Below are 19053 nucleotides of genomic sequence, written 5' to 3'. Positions count from 1 at the left end.
GATCTTTCCAAAATTCACGCAGAGTGAGGTTTGTACTCTCTGTGACTTGGAAACATCTCTTGAAGAGATGCTTCGTGTATAATTTTTTAAAATTTTAAATAACTTGCTGGTCCATGGGCTGGAGGAGAGGGGTGGTGTTAGGCGGTAGATATAGGACCTTTATGAAGGAATACTCGGCCAGAAGATATTCCTCGAGGCTAGGAGGGTGAGCTGGAGCATTGTCCAACACCAGCAGACATTTCATAGGGAGGCGCTTTTCTTCCAAATATTTTCGGACAGTCGGACCGAAGCAGACATTCACCCAATCAATGAACAGTTGCCTCGTTACCCAGGCTTTTGCATTCACCTTCCACATCACGGGAAGGTTCTCCTTGATGACTTTGTGGGCTTTGAAGGCTCGGGGATTTTCTGAATGGTACACCAGCAGGGGCTTTATCTTGCAGTCCCCACTGGCGTTTGCACAAAAAGCAAGGGTAAGCCTGTCCTTCATAGGCTTATGTCCGGGTAGCCTCTTCTCCTCCGCCGTGATGAACGTCCGACGACTCATTTTCTTCCAGAAAAGGCCAGTTTCGTCGCAATTGAAGACTTGCTGCGAACTGTAGCCTTCCTGCAGAGTCAACTCTTCGAACGTTATAACAAAGGCTTCGGTGGCCTTCGTGTCCGAGCTGGCTGCCTCCCCATGCCGTACCACTGAATGGATGCCAGTCCTTTTCTTGAACTTCTCGAACCACCCACGAGAAGCCTTGAACTCTGGGGGTTCCTGCTGGGATGTTCCTTCTCCTGCCCCTTCTTCGGCCTGAGCACGCACGCCGAAAATGGCGGAGGCCTTCTGGCAAATTGTAGTCTCAGTGATGGTGTCTCCTGAGATCTCTTTGTCCTTGATCCACACAATAAGCAGCCTCTCCATCTCGTCATGCACGTGCGTTCTCTTGTTGGAGAAAATAGTGACGCCCTTAGAAGGTGTCGCTGCTTTTATGGCCGCCTTCTGCTTCAGGATGGTGCCTATTGCAGATGGATTCTGGCCATACTCCTTGGCGATCGCACTTAAACGCATGCCAGACTCGTACTTTTAACGATTTCAAGTTTCGTCTCCATCGAGAGCATTGTCTTCTTCTTTCCTTCGGCAACATTCTTGGGACCCATGGCTACAGTAATACGTAATATAATACACTACGTACGTTATATACAGTCTATGTATAGTAAACACTAATACAGTACAGTGCACAGTAACAAATGTTTATTAACGATAACACGTGGCGTAAGAATGTACTGCATATTAACACCAAGTCAAACAAGCCAAAGCACACAACATAATGTCTGTTAACGATACCGCGGTCGGAACGAAAAGAGAGAAAGAGAGAGATGAACGCCCGTGCGTAGGCAAGCTGGGATAGTTGCCGACCAATAGGAAAGCAGGATCTTATGGCGTCAGCTAGCGTCTGAGTAGGGATATAACCAATGGGTGAGAGGGAGGCTGTAAGTGAGTCTACCCAAGTTCAAAGTCTGGCGGTGCGCGCTTTTTAAAATTACTCTCGGCGAAGAGTTGGGATCTCGTAAGGTTTTCGTATCCTGGGGCATAAAAATCTTCGAATCACTTTTCGCATCCTGAATTTTTCGTAAGCAGAAACTTTCGTATCCAGAGGTATCACTGTATATATATATATATATATATATATATATATATATATATATATATATATATATATATATATATATATATATATATATATATATATATATATATATGTGTGTGTGTGTGTGTGTGTGTGTGTAGAAATACTAGAGAGAAATTAAAAATATTCTATATAAATATTCAATATGAATTCAACCACTCAGGGGAATATTCTGTATCACAAAAAAAAATAACCTTCCTTATTACTATCCAGGTATAAATTACATTTAATTTTAGTCTGAAATCTATTTCATAATCATTAACAAATAACTACAGTGTCATTACATCTTGTCCCTTACATCTAATAAAGAAATGTATATTTCAAAAAATTTCAAACCATAAAATCTTCCTCGCTACTTAAACGGATTAACTTTCTTCGGCACCACCCCCCACCCACAAAGAAAAAAAAATACGCATCCCATTTTAATATTAAATCAATTGTAGCCATTTTTTCTGACCTCAAATGATATTTCACGGATCACTTATATTTACATTCCATCAAAGTCAAAAGCACTTAACTCATTAAGTTTCACTATAAGATATCCTTTGATTTTTAAGTCGTTAGATCCGTCTTTTATGTATTTTATTTCCTGTGTTAATTGACGTATCAACCTTAATGTCTTGTGCTGAGACAGCGTTATTAGTTTTTATTATTGCGTAATATACATACATACACACACACACACATATATATATATATATATATATATATATATATATATATATATATATATATATATATATATATATATATATATATATATATGTGTGTGTGTGTGTGTGTGTGTGTGTGTGTGTGTGTAATAAAATATTATGAATAAGTTATGTGAATTCAGTATTCTATGATAACCATTTCATACGTTACTATAAAGTAAAGCTACTCATATTATTATTATTATTATTATTATTATTATTATTATTATTATTATTATTATTATTATTAGTAGTAGTAGTAGTAATAATAATAATAATAATAATAATAATAATAATAATAATAATAATAATAATAATAATAATAATAATATAGTATGGGCAAAACCAATTTTTTTTCCAAGATATACTTTTTCACAAAAAAAAAAAATCATAATATCTTTAGCTTACATACATATATATAAAAACGGGATGGAAAACTTGCCTTCAATCCTAACCATGAAGAATCCATTGTCAGTTAATTAGATATTATTATTTGCTTCTAGGAAATGAGCGAAATTACTGAGCTAAAGCCAGAATAAGGAAAAATAGAAAGCTAATTTGGTAACATGATTATTATTTACTTCATACAATAAAATATGAACTTGATAACACTGTATAAAAAACGTATTTCTTTATTAAAATTACTTAACCTCGTGATTAAATTTTCATTTTGGATATGTTCTGAAATTTAACGAATATTTGATATTCATAACCAAGATTCAAATTAATGTAATCTTCTGGTATAAACCTAACGTTTTTACTTAATATTCGAGAACTCTCCTTTAATTGTTAGCAGCATCAGTTCGAAATTAATTTAACTTGGCCAATATGATGCTAATTCATATAGTGAGTTCACCATTCAGTTTTATATTAAATGCCTGATATAGAAATAACTTTATCAATATGTTGAACATTTACATTGCAAATCATAAAAGAATTAATATTATGTTTTGTTCTCGTAAAAACAAATTCTGATAAAGGACCGGATCCTATCTAGCTTGTTTTGCGTTCAGTTCTAAATACTTGTGAACTTTAACATTTTGTATTTTCAATTTTTATCAAAGCAGTATGAATGAATTCAATTAATTTTCCTTGTACTTAAAAAAATACATATAACAGGACCAGAAGCATAAGTTTTCTTTTCCATTTTCAAGATTCTTCCGGTCAATTGAGAGATGAGCATAAATACTGTATAATAATTTTCTTATAATTCAAATGAATAGAAACATTTAATGCCACCCATTACCCATCACTAAAGGTTTTCTAGCTACGTCATCGATATTTTGTTAAGATACTCCAATAACTAAACATATTTCTTAATAATGAAACGAATATTTCTATGGAAGGCTTATTTAATGTAAACCATCATATCAGTTCATTGAGCGTAATGGGCTTTGTAATTGCCATCTAAATCACATTTACCCCATCGATCTCTTTTACTCCGTCAATTTACTCATCTTAACAATAAGAGTATTAAACTTTTGAAGACGTTTCATCATCCTAATTACAAAATAAAACCTAGTGGAGAAACTCTAAATTCAGTGAAGCGAAAACCTTTGAGTTGAGAATTCGACTTCTATTAAACTGTTTACCGGTCAAGTTAAGTAAACAAATGTTACGGCTTTCGAGATTCCAAGGTCTCAATATGTACTGTTTAAAAGCTTAAAGGTCACTCATGATTGACAGAGGCAAGAGAAAATTTTCCTAGAGACAGGACAACGTACTAGAGGCTTAACAAATATGTACATGATCAGCGGTCAAGCCCCTTTTCCATCAAGATAGGACTAGGGAGGGTCAGGCAATGACTGTTGATGACTTAAGGGTAGACCTCTAGGCTCCTCCAAACACCCATCCCTAACTCACAAGGATGGTGAAGTAAATTGGAGTGTTACGCTTGCCTGTATATTGGTAGTTGACATAATCTTAATCTTCCACAAGGTATTGAGAGTCCTTTGACAAGGTAATCTGATATAAAGTGAACTTCGACAGGGTAAAAAGAAAGCTCCAATAAATGTTTTAATGCTGATAATATATTCATGGCAGAGAATCGATTCGTGTTATGGTTTTATTTTTGGTTACGTAAAAGTGTTGATTATTTTAACATTTAAAATGTATTTAGAGATTTATGTTATTGAAAGTTGATTCCAACTTTAATTCTGTTCTAATAAAATAATAGTTTTATCTATTTTCATCATTATTATAATCTTAATCTTCAATATCAATATATTAAAATTAGTATTACTTGTTATGTCTCATAAGCCTTATTAAAAGGTTGATATAAATTCCAAAAGCAATGTTGGTAAAAAACATTCGAGCATTTAACTAAAACAAGTATTACACATACGACCATAAAAATCAAGACATTACTCGAAACATGGTTCAGCTTTGATATTACCTAACCAACAATTTTTCTCTACATCTCCAGGGGCAGCCCACATGCCAACCAACCCCCCATCCCCCACCCACTGCACCGGGTGCCCGTACTTCCTGGAGACGCCATCGCACATCAAGACAGCCGTAGGTGATGCAGCTAATCTCACCTGCGACGTGAGAAGCCTCGGTGACAGACAGGTGAGACCCACTCGGGAATACTCGGTTCAATATTCCGTCTATTTCACTTTATATTTCGTCCGCGGAACTCTTCTTTTGGGATCACTTAGGGATGAATGGTTTAAGGGAGGAGAGTTGATTTTGGATTTCTTGAGGGATATTTATCTTTTGAGGGGATTATAGTAGTGCTTCAGTGGTGTGGAATGTTACGTTTTTATTGAGAGTGCTCGTGTCTTAATCGAGGAAAACAAACAAGTAGACACACACAAGATCTACCTATTGGACACATACACACACGCGGACACCCCCCCACCTCTCTCTCTCTCTCTCTCTCTCTCTCTCTCTCTCTCTCTCTCTCTCTCTCTCTCTCTCTCTATATATATATACATATATATATATATATATATATACATATATATATATATATATATATATATATATATATATATATATATATATATATATATATATATATATATATACATATATATACATATATATACACACATATATATATATATATATATATATATATATATATATATATATATATATATATATATATATATATATCTATATATATGCATTAGAACCACAGGGAAAATGAAAATACGAAATATACGCCTAAGTCCTGACTAGTTTCGTGATACTTCTTCAGAGGACTGATTTATTGAGAGAGGTTTCTTTACATTTTATAGGGAAAGTAAACGTACGAACATACATATACAGATTTAGAGACCAATGACACTCCCTTACCAGCTACCTGGGCTTGGGTCAGGTGTTAAGTGGGCGGAGACCCAAGCTCATTAGACACCTGCTAATAAGGGTAATTTCTGGTGGCGGGTAAATTCTTGTTTTTTTGACTTTCAGTACAGTTTATTTATATGAAAACACGGTAGCCTTATCTATATAAATACATAAGCAAAACATACACATACATACATATATATATATATATATATATATATATATATATATATATATATATATATATATATATATATATATACATATATACACACATACATATATATACACATACATATATATATATATACACATACACATACATATATATATATATATATATATATATATATATATATATATACATACATACATATACATACAATATACGTATATATACATTTATATACATACAACATTAATATCATAAACATATAATCATGTATATATCATTACTGATATCTAGCATAACACTATAGTGCCAATGTACTTATGCATACTATATAAAATAATTGTACCCTTCAATGAATGGTAGCTTAGGTCTAAATATTAATTTCACAGCGACGTTAATTAATCACAATACATTCAATTCTACATTAAGTGATTAATTTTTTTTTATATAGCTTACAGATCTCTTTACATATAAAGGAGTCGAGTTTATACATTCCATGACCAATATTCAAGTTGTTTTCAAAGGTTTCTTTTATGAAACTGGACTCTATGATGTTTCTTTCCACTAAGTTATTTGAATGAACCAATTCTTTGCACCTGACCAATTAATAGTGTGATTTTTATCTCTAACGTGAGCAAAGAGTGCATTATTATCTTGAGCATATCTGACACTTTTCTTATGTTGTTCAATTCTCTTTTCTAGGGCTTTACCAGTTTGACCAATATAGTATTTTTTCACAAGCATTGCATGGAATACGATATACACATCCCTGGTAATTTCAGGAGAATTCTTTATTAAGGCTGTTTTTATTGTATTTTTACTCTTAAATGCTACATTTACATTGAAATTTTTCAACAGTTGGGGAATTTCTTTAAAAGAATTACAATAAGGTAGTACAAGTAAATTTTGTGTGTTGTAGTTTTTTCTGTTATCATTACCGAAAAAAGTCTTTTTTGCTGTTCTTAGGGCATCATCTAACACAATTTCAGGATACTTTAGTTTTTTACCTATTGCTCTAATCTCATTTATTTCATCATCAATATATTCAGGGCTGCAGACTCGAAATGCTCTTAAAAACATAGAAGTAAATACAGATGTCTTATCTTTGTTGTTGCCTTGGTTTGAGTAGTAATGGACACATGCCGAGATATTCGTTGGCTTTCTGTATACACTAAACTTGAGTCTATTGTTACATCTATGTATGCGACAGTCCAAAAGTAGTACAGATTAATAGTACCTGTAGGCTTGTCAGTTTTGATGTAGTCTCACTATTCACTAAAGTACCTATTGATGACATGTTGGAATTTTTATCTGAAACCTTAGATAATAGACAATTGAATCTACCATTCTCCAAACACACTTTAATAGAATTAATCAAACTATGTATAAAAGATTGTAAATTTGATTTCAATGGGAGATTTTATGCACAAACATTTGGTATGGCTATGGGAAACCCTTTATCCCCAGTATTGAGTAATCTATATATGGATTTTTTTGAAAGCAGAATCTTAAATAACATCATACCTAATAATGTAAAATGGTTTCGATATATTGACGACATAATGTGTGTGTGGCCAGGAAATGAAAATTTAGATAACTTTTTTCTTAGATTGAATAGTTTGGTACCATCAATAAATTTCACTATGGAGCTGGAGAATAATTATACCCTACCTTTTTTGGACTGTCGCAATAGACTCAAGTTTAGTGTATACAGAAAGCCAACGAATATCTCGGCATATGTCCATTACTACTCAAACCAAGGCAACAAAGTTATGAAATCTGTATTTACTTCTATGTTTTTAAGAGCATTTCGAGTCTGCAGCCCTGAATATATTGATGATGAAATAAATGAGATTAGAGCAATAGGTAAAAACTAAAGTATCCTGAAATTGTGTTAGATGATGCCCCAAGAACAGCAAAAAATACTTTTTTTTCGGTAATGATAACAGAAAAAACTACAACACTCAAAATTTACTTGTACTACCTTATTGCAATTCTTCTAAAGAAATTCCCCAACTGTTGAAAAATTTCAATGTAAATGTAGCATTTAAGAGTAAAAATACAATAAAAACAGCCTTAATAAAGAATTCTCCTGACATTACCAAGGGATGTGTATATCGTATTCCATGCAATGCATGTGAAAAATACTATATTGGTCAAACTGGTAAAGCCCTAGGAAAGAGAATTGAACAACATAAGAAAAGTGTCAGATATGCTCAAGATAATAATGCACTCTTTGCTCACGTTAGAGATAAAAATCACACTATTAATTGGTCAGGTGCAAAGAAATTGGTTCATTCAAATAACTTAGTGGAAAGAAACATCATAGAGTCCAGTTTCACAAAAAGAAACCTTTGAAAACAACTTTAATATTGGTCATGGATTGTATAAACTCGACGCCTTTATATGTAAAGAGATCTGTAAGCTCTATAAAAAAACCATTAATCACTTAATGTAGAATTGGATGTATTGTGAATAATTAACGTCGCTGTGAAATTAATATTTAGACCTAAGATACCATTCATTAAAGGGTACAATTATCTTATATAGTATGCATAAGTACATTGGCACTATATAGTGTTATGCTAGATATAAGTATTGATATATACATGATTATATGTTTATGATATTAATGTTGTATGTATATAAATGTATATATACATATATATGTATGTATATGTATATGTATATGTATATGTATATATATATATATATATATATATATATATATATATATATATATATATATATATATATATATATGTGTGTGTGTGTGTATATATGCATGTGTGTATATATGTATATATGTATGTATATATATGTATATATATATATATATATATATATATATATATATATATATATATATATATATATATATATATATATATATATATATATATCCATCCATCCATATAACAAGGCACTTCCCCCAATTTTGGGGGGTAGCCGACACCAACAATGAAACAAAACAAAAAGGGGACCTCTACTTTCTATGTTCTTTCAGCCTAATCAGGGACTCAACCGAGTTCAGCTGGTACTGCTAGGGTGCCACAGCCCAACCTCCCACATTTCCACCACAGATGAAGCTTCATAATGCTGACTCCCCTACTGCTGCTACCTCCGCGGTCATCTAAGGCACCGGAGGAAGCAGCAGGGCCTACTGGAACTGCGTCACAATCGCTCGCCATTCATTCCTATTTCTAGCACGCTCTCTTGCCTCTCTCACATCTATCCTCCTATCACCCAGAGCTTTCTTCACACCATCCATCCACCCAAACCTTGGCCTTCCTCTTGTACTTCTCCCATCAACTCTTGCATTCATCACCTTCTTTAGCAGACAACTATTTTCCATTCTCTCAACATGGCCAAACCACCTCAACACATTCATATCCACTCTAGCCGCTAACTCATTTCTTACACCCGTTCTCTCCCTCACCACTTCGTTCCTAACCCTATCTACTCTGTGGAGGATTTATTTTTGTTTTATTTTAATTTTTTCTTTTGCCAAATCCAGAGAGAGAGAGAGAGAGAGAGAGAGAGAGAGAGAGAGAGAGAGAGAGAGAGAGAGAGAGAGAGAGAGAATTTCATTTGCTTTAGTTTTGCTAAATCGCCCGAGTGTGTGTGTGATTGTGTGTGTGTGTGTGTGTGTGTGTTTGTGTGTCCGCGGTGCGCGCCGAAGAGCAAGTGGTAGTTAGCGAATGATTGTTTGTAGTGGAAAAGACTGTTGGTATATTTGAGGTTGTTTGTTTACATTTTTTAGTTAGGTTACGAGAGTGGTGAATGTTTCGGAGCGAATGCTTTTTTTGATTGACTGCGTCCTGTGTCAGTTGTGTGAACGCTGGATTTATTATTTTTCTTTACCAGCGAGGAAGTGATTATTGATTTTCTGAGCCGTGATTCCTCCTTTGGAGAGACCCCCATTGAATATTTACTCGATTGTTGATGACTTGGCTTGTATAAGGAACTTGATAAGGCTGCTGAGATTTCGATAATTGTTGATGGCCCGGACCGAATTAAATTCCGATTGCTGTTGTTGATGAGGATGATGCTGATAATGATGATGATAATGATAAAAACCACCCCAATCAGGGAAGTAGCTGTGGCAAATTGCCACCCAGTGGACTGTTAAGCACAAAACCGTGATATTGGTAGTTTGCCGTAAAAAGACAGTGGCAGTGTATGGACGACTGTGTTGGTGTCCATAAAATATATATATATGTTTCTGTGTTTTGATGTTTGGGTTGTGGTAAATTTAAGTTTGTTTTGTTAGTGTTTAGTTTTAAGCTTTATTTATTTTGAGGGTTTATTTGAATAGTGGTATGATCAATGTCTATTTTGTGTTACGTGTATGATTAGTGATGTGTGATTTTTGGTTTATGATGAGCGGTTTAGTTTGTAAGGAAATATAGTTTTAAGGTCATGTTTTTGTTTATTTTGTCCTTTTGTCTAAGAGTCTGGTTTTAGATAACGTCAGGGGAAAGTTTGTGTTGTTGAGACAATTGTCAGTTAGAGTGATTCAAGGGTGTGGGGGTTGTTTTGCAGCATCCCGCCACATTATTTTGGCGCCCGAACAGGGACAGCTGAGGTGGGATTGAAGCTGGACTCTTAGACGAAGGACTGATAGGATAAGATATTAGATATAAGGTTGATGAAAAATGGAGGAGCAGTTGAGGGTTTTGAAGGAGGAATTGCGGCTGAGTAAGGAGCGTGAGGAGAAATTGTTGCAAGAGAATAAGTGGTTAAGGTGTGAGAATGAGGAGATGCATAGGAAACTGAGGGAAATTCAGGGAACTGTAGAGAGAGTGGAAGAGGGTGTTGAGATGAGGATGCGAGAGAATGAAGATCGGACGGAGAAACGAATGGAAGATATGATGGGGCAAGTAATGGGGATGATGAAAACTATAATGGGTGAAGGTGCAGTCGGAGGATTCCACGATTGAAAGGGAGTTGGCTGCAATAAGGTTTTGCGTGAAAGCGTTGAAGGTATTTTTGTATGGTGTGAAATTTATTGTGCGTACTGACCATCAGCCCCTAGTGTACATGATTAAGAAAGAGTCTGTGAATGCTAGAGTTGCGAGGACAATAGAGGATTTAAATGAATTTGACTTTAAGCTAGAATATGTACCTGGGAGTAAGAATGTGATAGCAGATGCGATGTCAAGAATGCATGGTAAGATAGAAGAGAGTAGCGAGAATGATAGTAATTTTGAAAGGTTGCCGGAAGATTTAATGGTGGTACAAAGTTTTGAAGGGGATGACATGGTGTATAAATGTATTTTGTGTGGGTTAAATAAGGTTAAATTGAAGGGTTTGAATAGGGATATACCTGCTAGTATAGATGAGCTTATAATGAGTGTTAGGAATGAAGTATCGAAAGAAATGGCATATAAGGAGGAGGATAATATGCTTGAGGGTGAATTGTTATCAAAAGTATTGTTGGTAGTAAGTATGTTATATGGTGTCACTGTTTATTTGTATTTTGGGTGGAATCGTCCGATGCAGTACCGAGCAAATAAAGAGACTGAAAGGGAGTATATATTGAGGTTACAATGTAATGAAAGATGTTGCAAGTTGTTGAGTAAAAAGGAGGATTGTCCGAGTGATTTGAATCAGAGTGGTATGAGCATAGAAGATAGCGAAGATGACCATGGGTGTGATAAGGATGACCCTATTGATAGGAGAGTAAACATTTGTATGCATGGTGTAAAAGGAAGAATGATGACGTATGTGGGTATAAATGAGAATGAATACTGTAGTTTAATTGATACTGGTGCGCAAGTGTCATTAGTGAATATGTCTGTTATCAAGGAAATAGAGCGGTACAATTGGGAAGTGAAAAGGCAATGTACGAGTGTGAGAATTCATGGGATAGGTAAAGGAAGTTTGCTAGTTTGGGAAGAAGTGCGTTTGAAAGTAAAACTGGGAAGTATGGAGGTGGAAAATAATTTTATTGTAATGAGAGAGAATGAGATGCCTAGTTGTTTTTTGATAGGAATTGACTTTTTAAGATTGCATGATTTATCAGTTGATATTGGTAGTGGTTTGCTTCTGAAGAATGGATGTGAAGTAGTTGTGATAGAAGATAATAGTGTATTTATGGCGAATTTTGTTGGCATGGTTGATATTACGAGGAGTGAGGATTTTCTACTGACTAAAGAGGAGGTGGAAGAAATGCACGATGAATGTGAGGAAATTAAAAGGTTACGTGAATGTATGTTGAATAGTATTGAGGTAGAAGAATGGCCGTCTGATTTAGAGGTGTATAAGAAAGTTAGAAAGAGACTTATTGTGTGTAAGAATATTGTTTATTTTCTACATAAAGGAATGGATGAAGATATATATGTTCCTGTGTTTCCAATGCATGCAGCAGTAAGTATGTGTATGTTAGTGCATGACAGATATGGGCATATGGGTAAGAATAAATTATGGGAATGCATGCGTGAGAGATTGTTTACACCTGGGTTGAGTCAGATATGTAAGGATGTAGCGACTACGTGTGAAGATTGCCAGAAAGGGAAGTATCAGAGAGTGCATGCTAATCCGCCTGTTTTGAGATTACGTATGAAAAAACCATTTGAGATGTTTGTGATTGATTGTGTTTCGTTGCCTGTGACTGCGAGAAGACATGTGGGAATGATTGTTATGGTTGATCACATGAGTAAATTTACCTATGCAATACCCATCAAGGATAAACGGAGTGAGACTGTTGCAAGAATGGTTGGTCAAGTGATGTTGCCGATGTGTGTGTGTAAGCCTGTGAGAATGTTAAGTGATAATGGCCCTGAGTTTGTTGGATGGGAGTTTGAGCAGATGTTAAGAGAATGGGGTATTGAACATGTGTATTCGACTCCTTATATGCCAAGTGCGAATGGGTTGGCTGAAAGGACTGTAAGAACATTAACTGAAATTTTGCCAATGATGAGTACATGTGATAATGATTGGGATTTGTATGTTGGTAGAGCGTTATGGGCTTACAATGCAACAGTGCATAAGAGTACGGGTATGTCTCCATGTAAGTTTGTGTTAAATTTTGAAAAGATAATAAGACCGAGGTTGGGTGTGTCGGAGGATGATAGAGATGTGTGGAGGAAAGCAAATAAGAGGTTTGAAAGCTTTAAAGTTGGCGAGAGAGTGATGAAAGAAGTAATTGAAAAGGGTAGAATGAATGTAAATAAGGTGCGTGATAAATTTGAAGGTCCCTATGAGGTGTTAGAAGTTGGTTCGAGTGGATTAAGTTACGTTTTGGGTAAGTTGTGTATGGGTGGTATTGTGGAAAAAATTAGGGCCCACCACAACCAGTTGCGTAAATGGAAAGAGGTACCTGAGTATATCCAAGAGAATGGGATGAGTAAATGGTTGAAAAGGAACAAGGGTGAACCTAGTATGTATGAGGACTTAGGTCTGGAAGGTAAACAGTTGGTGTTAGTAGAATATAAGAAAAGGAAGAATACAAGAGCTTTAAGTAAAGATGATAGAAGGGGAAATTTTATAAGTAAAAGGGAGAATAGAAATAAGTATGACAAGGGTGTAAATGTGCAAGTGTGTATGGAAGATAAATGTGTTAATACAGATGAATCATGGCTGAGTATGAATGATACCTATAGTGTGTGTGGCTTTTCCTTAGGTGATGTAAAAGAAAGGATGACGAATGCGAGAGTGGGAGATAGGAGAATGATTAGTAGCATGAATGAATCTTTTACTAAAGTTGAGTATGTTTTTGATGAAATGGATGAACTGTTTACAGAAATGAGTGTAATTATAGGGCCAGATGAGAACGAGGTAGATATGATTGTACAGGATATATTAGATGATAGGGATTTAGATAGGAATAGTGTTAATGTAGCGAATGATTGTGATAAGGAAGAAGTGAATGAGAGAGTATATGGAGGCCCAGTTACTCGGAGTAGAGGTCCCGTTCCCGACTGCGACTGGGTTATGAAAAAAATAATGTAAGTGTTGTGTGAGAAGGATTTGGCATAGTAAGGGGGGAGGAATGTGGAGGATTTATTTTTGTTTTATTTTAATTTTTTGTTTTGCCAAATCCAGAGAGAGAGAGAGAGAGAGAGAGAGAGAGAGAGAGAGAGAGAGAGAGAGAGAGAGAATTTCATTTGCTTTAGTTTTGCTAAATCGCGCGAGAGTGTGTGTGTGTGTTTGTGTGTGTGTGTGTGTGTGTGTGTTTGTGTGTCCGCGGTGCGCGCCGAAGAGCAAGTGGTAGTTAGCGAATGATTGTTTGTAGTAGAAAAGACTGTCGGTATATTTGAGGTTGTTTGTTTACATTTTTTAGTTAGGTTACGACAGTGGTGAATGTTTCGGAGCGAATGCTTTTTTTGATTGACTGCGTCCTGAGTCAGTTGTGTGAACGCTGGATTTATTATTTTTCTTTACCAGCGAGGAAGTGATTATTGATTCTCTGAGCTGTGATTCCTCCTTTGGAGAGAGCTCCATTGAATATTTACTCGATTGTTGATGATCTGGCTTGTATAAGGAACTTGATAAGGCTGCTGAGATTTCGATAATTGTTGATGGCCCGGACCGAATTAAATTCCGATTGCTGTTGTTGATGAGGATGATGCTGATAATGATGATGATGATGATAAAAACCACCCCAATCAGGGAAGTAGCTGTGGCAAATTGCCACCCAGTGGACTGTTAAGCACAAAACCGTGATATTGGTAGTTTGCCGTAAAAAGACAGTGGCAGTGTGTGGACGACTGTGTTGGTGTCCATAAAATATATATATATGTTTCTGTGTTTTGATGTTTGGGTTGTGGTAAATTTAAGTTTGTTTTGTTAGTGTTTAGTTTTAAGCTTTATTTATTTTGAGGGTTTATTTGAATAGTGGTATGATCAATGTCTATTTTGTGTTACGTGTATGATTAGTGATAAGTGTGATTTTTGGTTTATGATGAGCGTTTTAGTTTGTAAGGAAATATAGTTTTAAGGTCATGTTTTTGTTTATTTTGTCCTTTTGCCTAAGAGTCTGGTTTTAGATAACGTCAGGGGAAAGTTTGTGTAGTTGAGACAATTGTCAGTTAGAGTGATTCAAGGGTGTGGGGGTTGTTTTGCAACATCCCGCCACAACTCGAGATACACCAGCCATACTCCTTAGACACTTCATCTCAAACACATTCAATTACTGTCTCTCCATCACTTTCATTCCCCACAACTCCGATCCATACATCACAGTTGGTACAATCACTTTCTCATATAGAACTCTCTTTACATTCATGCCCAACTCTATGTTTTACTACTCCCTTAACTGCCCCCAACACTTTGCAACCTTCATTCACTCTCTGACGTACATCTGCTTCCACTCCACCATTTGCTGCAACAATAGACCTCAAGTACTTACACTGATCCACCTCCTCAAGTAACTCTCCATTCAACATGACATTCAACCTCACACCACCTTCCCTTCTCGTACATCTCATAACTTTACTCTTACCCACATTAACTCTCAACTTCCTTCTCTCACACACCTTTCCAAATTCTGTCACTAGTTGGTCAAGCTTCTCTTCTGTGTATGCTACCAGTACAGTATCATCCGCAAACAACAACTGATTTACCTCCCATTCATGGTCATTCTCGCCTACCAGTTTTAATCCTCGTCCAAGCACTCGAGCATTCACATCTCTCACCACTCCATCAACATACAAGTTGAACAACCACGGCGACATCACACATCCCTGTCTCAGCCCCACTCTCACTGGAAACCAATCACTCACTTCATTTCCTATTCCAACACATGCTTTACTACCTTTGTAGAAACTTTTCACTGCTTGCAACAACCTTCCACCAACTCCATATAACCTCATCACATTCCACATTGCTTCCTTATCAACTCTATCATATGCTTTCTCCAGATCCATAAACGCAACATACACCTCCTTACCTTTTGCTAAATATTTCTCACATATCTGCCTAACTGTAAAAATCTGATTCACACAACCCCTATATCTTCTAAAACCACCCTGTACTTCCAAGATTGCATTCTCTGTTTTATCCTTAATCCTATTAATCAATACTCTACCATACACTTTTCCAACTACACTCAACAAACTAATACCTCTTGAATTACAACACTCATGCACATCTCCCTTACCCTTATATAGTGGTACAATACATGCACAAACCCAATATACTGGTACCATTGACAACACAAAACACATATTAAACAATCTCACCAACCATTCAAGTACAGTCACACCCCCTTCCTTCAACATCTCAGCTTTCACACCATCTATACCAGATGCTTTTCCTACTCTCGTTTCATCTAGTGCTCTCCTCACTTCATCTATTGTAATCTCTCTATCATTCTCATCTCCCATCACTGGCACCTCAACACCTGTAACAGCAATTATATCTGCCTCCCTATTATCCTCAACATTCAGCAAACTTTCAAAATATTCCGCCCACCTTTTTCTTGCCTCCTCTCCTTTTAACAACCTTCCATTTCCACCTTTCACTGTCTCTTCAATTCTTGCGCCAGCCTTCCTTACTCTCTTCACTTCTTTCCAAAACTTCTTCTTATTCTCTTCATATGACTGACCCAATCCCTGACCCCACCTCAGGTCAGCTGCCCTCTTTGCCTCACGTACCTTGCGCTTTACTTCGACCTTTTTTCTCTCTATATTTTTCATACTTCTCTATACTATTACTCTGCAGCCATTCTTCATCAGCCCTCTTTTTCTCTTCCACTTTTACCTTCACTCCTTCATTCCACCATTCACTGCCCTTCCTCATGCGGCCTCCAACAACCTTCTTGCCACATACATCATTTGCAATCCCAACAAAATTTTCTTTTACTAACTTCCACTCCTCCTCTAAATTACCAGTTTCTCTTACTCTCACCTCGTCATATGCCATTTTCAACCTTTCCTGATATTTACTTTATACCCCCGGTTTTATTAGCTCTTCAATCCTCACTACCTCCCTTTTACATCCACCTACTCTATTCCCCCACCCTTTTGCTACAACTAATTTTCCTTCCACCAAAAAATTATCAGACATACTGTTAGCCATACCCCTAAAATCGTGCACGTCTTTCAATCTTCCAAACGTTCTTTAGTTATCAACACATAATCCATTAATGCCCTTTCTACTACTCTTCCATTTGCCACTCTTACCCATGTATACTTATTTTTATCTTTCTTTTTAAAGAAGCTAGCACTTATTACCATCTCTTGTTCAACACACGTCTACCAGTCTCTCACCACTCTCATTTTCACCTGGTACGCCATACTTCCCAATGACACCTTCTACCTCTCCAGCGCCCACTCTAGCATTTAAGTCACCCATAACAACTACATAATTCCTTCTACCCAATCCTTCTACACACCTAGTTAATTCATTACAGAACTCATTCCGCTCTTCTTCACTTTTCTCACTACCTGGCCCATACACACTGACAAACGCCCAACATTCCCTACCCAACCTAACCCTTACCCACATTAACCTAGATGATATCTCCTTCCATTCCACTACTTTACCTGTCATCCATTCACTCAGCAATAACGCCACACCCTCTCTCGCTCTTCCCCTTTCAATCCCAGACACTCTACCAGACATTTCACCAAACATCACTTCACCTTTTCCTTTCCTCTTTGTCTCACACAAGGCCAATACATCCATCCTTCTACTTCTAAACATACTTCCAATCTCACATCTTTTACTCTCTATCGTACTACATCCACGCACATTCAAACACCCCAAAACTAGAGTGCGGGGAGCAGTCACTCTCCCCCCAGCTCCATCTCCTTGTCGATGTCTCGCAGGAATTTTATACAGGAGAGGGGGTTCCCAGCCCCCTCGTCCCGTCCCTTTTAGTCGCCTCTTAACGACACGGCGGGATAACGTTGGTGCTATTCTAATTTCTATATGCCCCCGCGGCCACAGGGGGCTTATATATATATATATATATATATATGTATGTATGTGTATGTTTTGCTTATGTATTTATATAGATAAGGCTACCATGGTTTCATATAAATAAACTGTACTGAAAGTCAAAAAACAAGAATTTACCTGCTACCAGAAATGACCCTTTTTGGCAGGTGTCTAATGAGCTTGGGTCTCCGCCCACTTAACACCTGACCCAAGCCCAGGTAGCTGGAAAGGGAGTGTCATTGTTCTCTAAATCTGTATATGTATGTTCCTATGTTTACTTTCCCTATAAAATGTAAAGAAACCTCTCTCAATAAATCAGTCCTCTGAAGAAGTATCATGAAACTAGTCAGGACTTAAGCGTATATTTCGTATTTTCATTATCCCTGTGGTTCTTCTGCATCTAAGCATCACGTTTTCCTGTGATTTTTACGCATATATATATATATATATATATATATGTTAATACACATGCACACACATTATATATATTTATATATATACATATATATATATATATATATACATATATATTCTTTGTCTGCATCTTTTCCCACCTATATATATATATATATATATAATGTGTATATGTTTAAAGATTTATACTCTCGCTCTCTTACACTCTCAGAGAGAGAGAGAGAGAGAGAGAGAGAGAGAGAGAGAGAGAGAGAGAGAATAAGAAAATTCACTTCAACCTTAAATATTTACCATCTACATCTTTCTTCCACCAGGTGTCATGGATCCGAAGGCGTGATCTGCACGTCTTAACCACAGACTCCTTCACGTACACAACAGACTCCCGCTTCCGGGCCATCCACCTGCCAACATCTCCTTACTGGATTCTGCAGGTGGACGATCCACAGGTTAATGACTCTGGGATATACGAGTGCCAGGTGTCCACGCAACCTAAGATTTTCAAGAAATTCACACTCGTCGTTGTGGGTAGGTTTGTCGATGTTTTTTTAATATATATCAAATTACTTTTGCACTTATTTGTAAATTGGTAAGGCTTACTTGGTTACTATGTAATCAAGTAAGTTCTTTGATTACGAGAAGAAAGAATTAAAATACTTCTGGCAAACAAGAAATTAATATAATTTCGAATCGAAAACTGTTCACAGTATACACAAATTTAAAAGTTTACAGATATTTTTCACGAAATTTCTTTCACTAATCTTGTATAATAGACACGTAAAGGTTGCAAATTTTGTGGTGATATACTGTGTGCTTATTTGAAAATAAAAATTACGTAACTTTATATGACCTTAGTATTTAGGAAGTTAACTTATATATATCAATATCAACAGGTGAATTCGTAATTGATTAAGCCAAT

At 36.1% G+C, this 19053-nt stretch overlaps 1 pseudogene; it reads left to right on the top strand.

The window, feature by feature from the left end:
* Positions 1–4040: 4040 nt before the first annotated feature.
* The window catches only part of LOC137649265 (hemicentin-1-like), a 32233-nt pseudogene continuing 17220 nt past the window's right edge, over positions 4041–19053 (top strand).

Source organism: Palaemon carinicauda, chromosome 11 (genome assembly GCF_036898095.1).
Source record: "Palaemon carinicauda isolate YSFRI2023 chromosome 11, ASM3689809v2, whole genome shotgun sequence".
Lineage (NCBI taxonomy): Eukaryota > Metazoa > Arthropoda > Malacostraca > Decapoda > Palaemonidae > Palaemon > Palaemon carinicauda.
The sequence above is the reverse complement of the archived record's forward strand: the minus strand, read 5'-3'. Positions and strand labels throughout refer to the sequence as shown.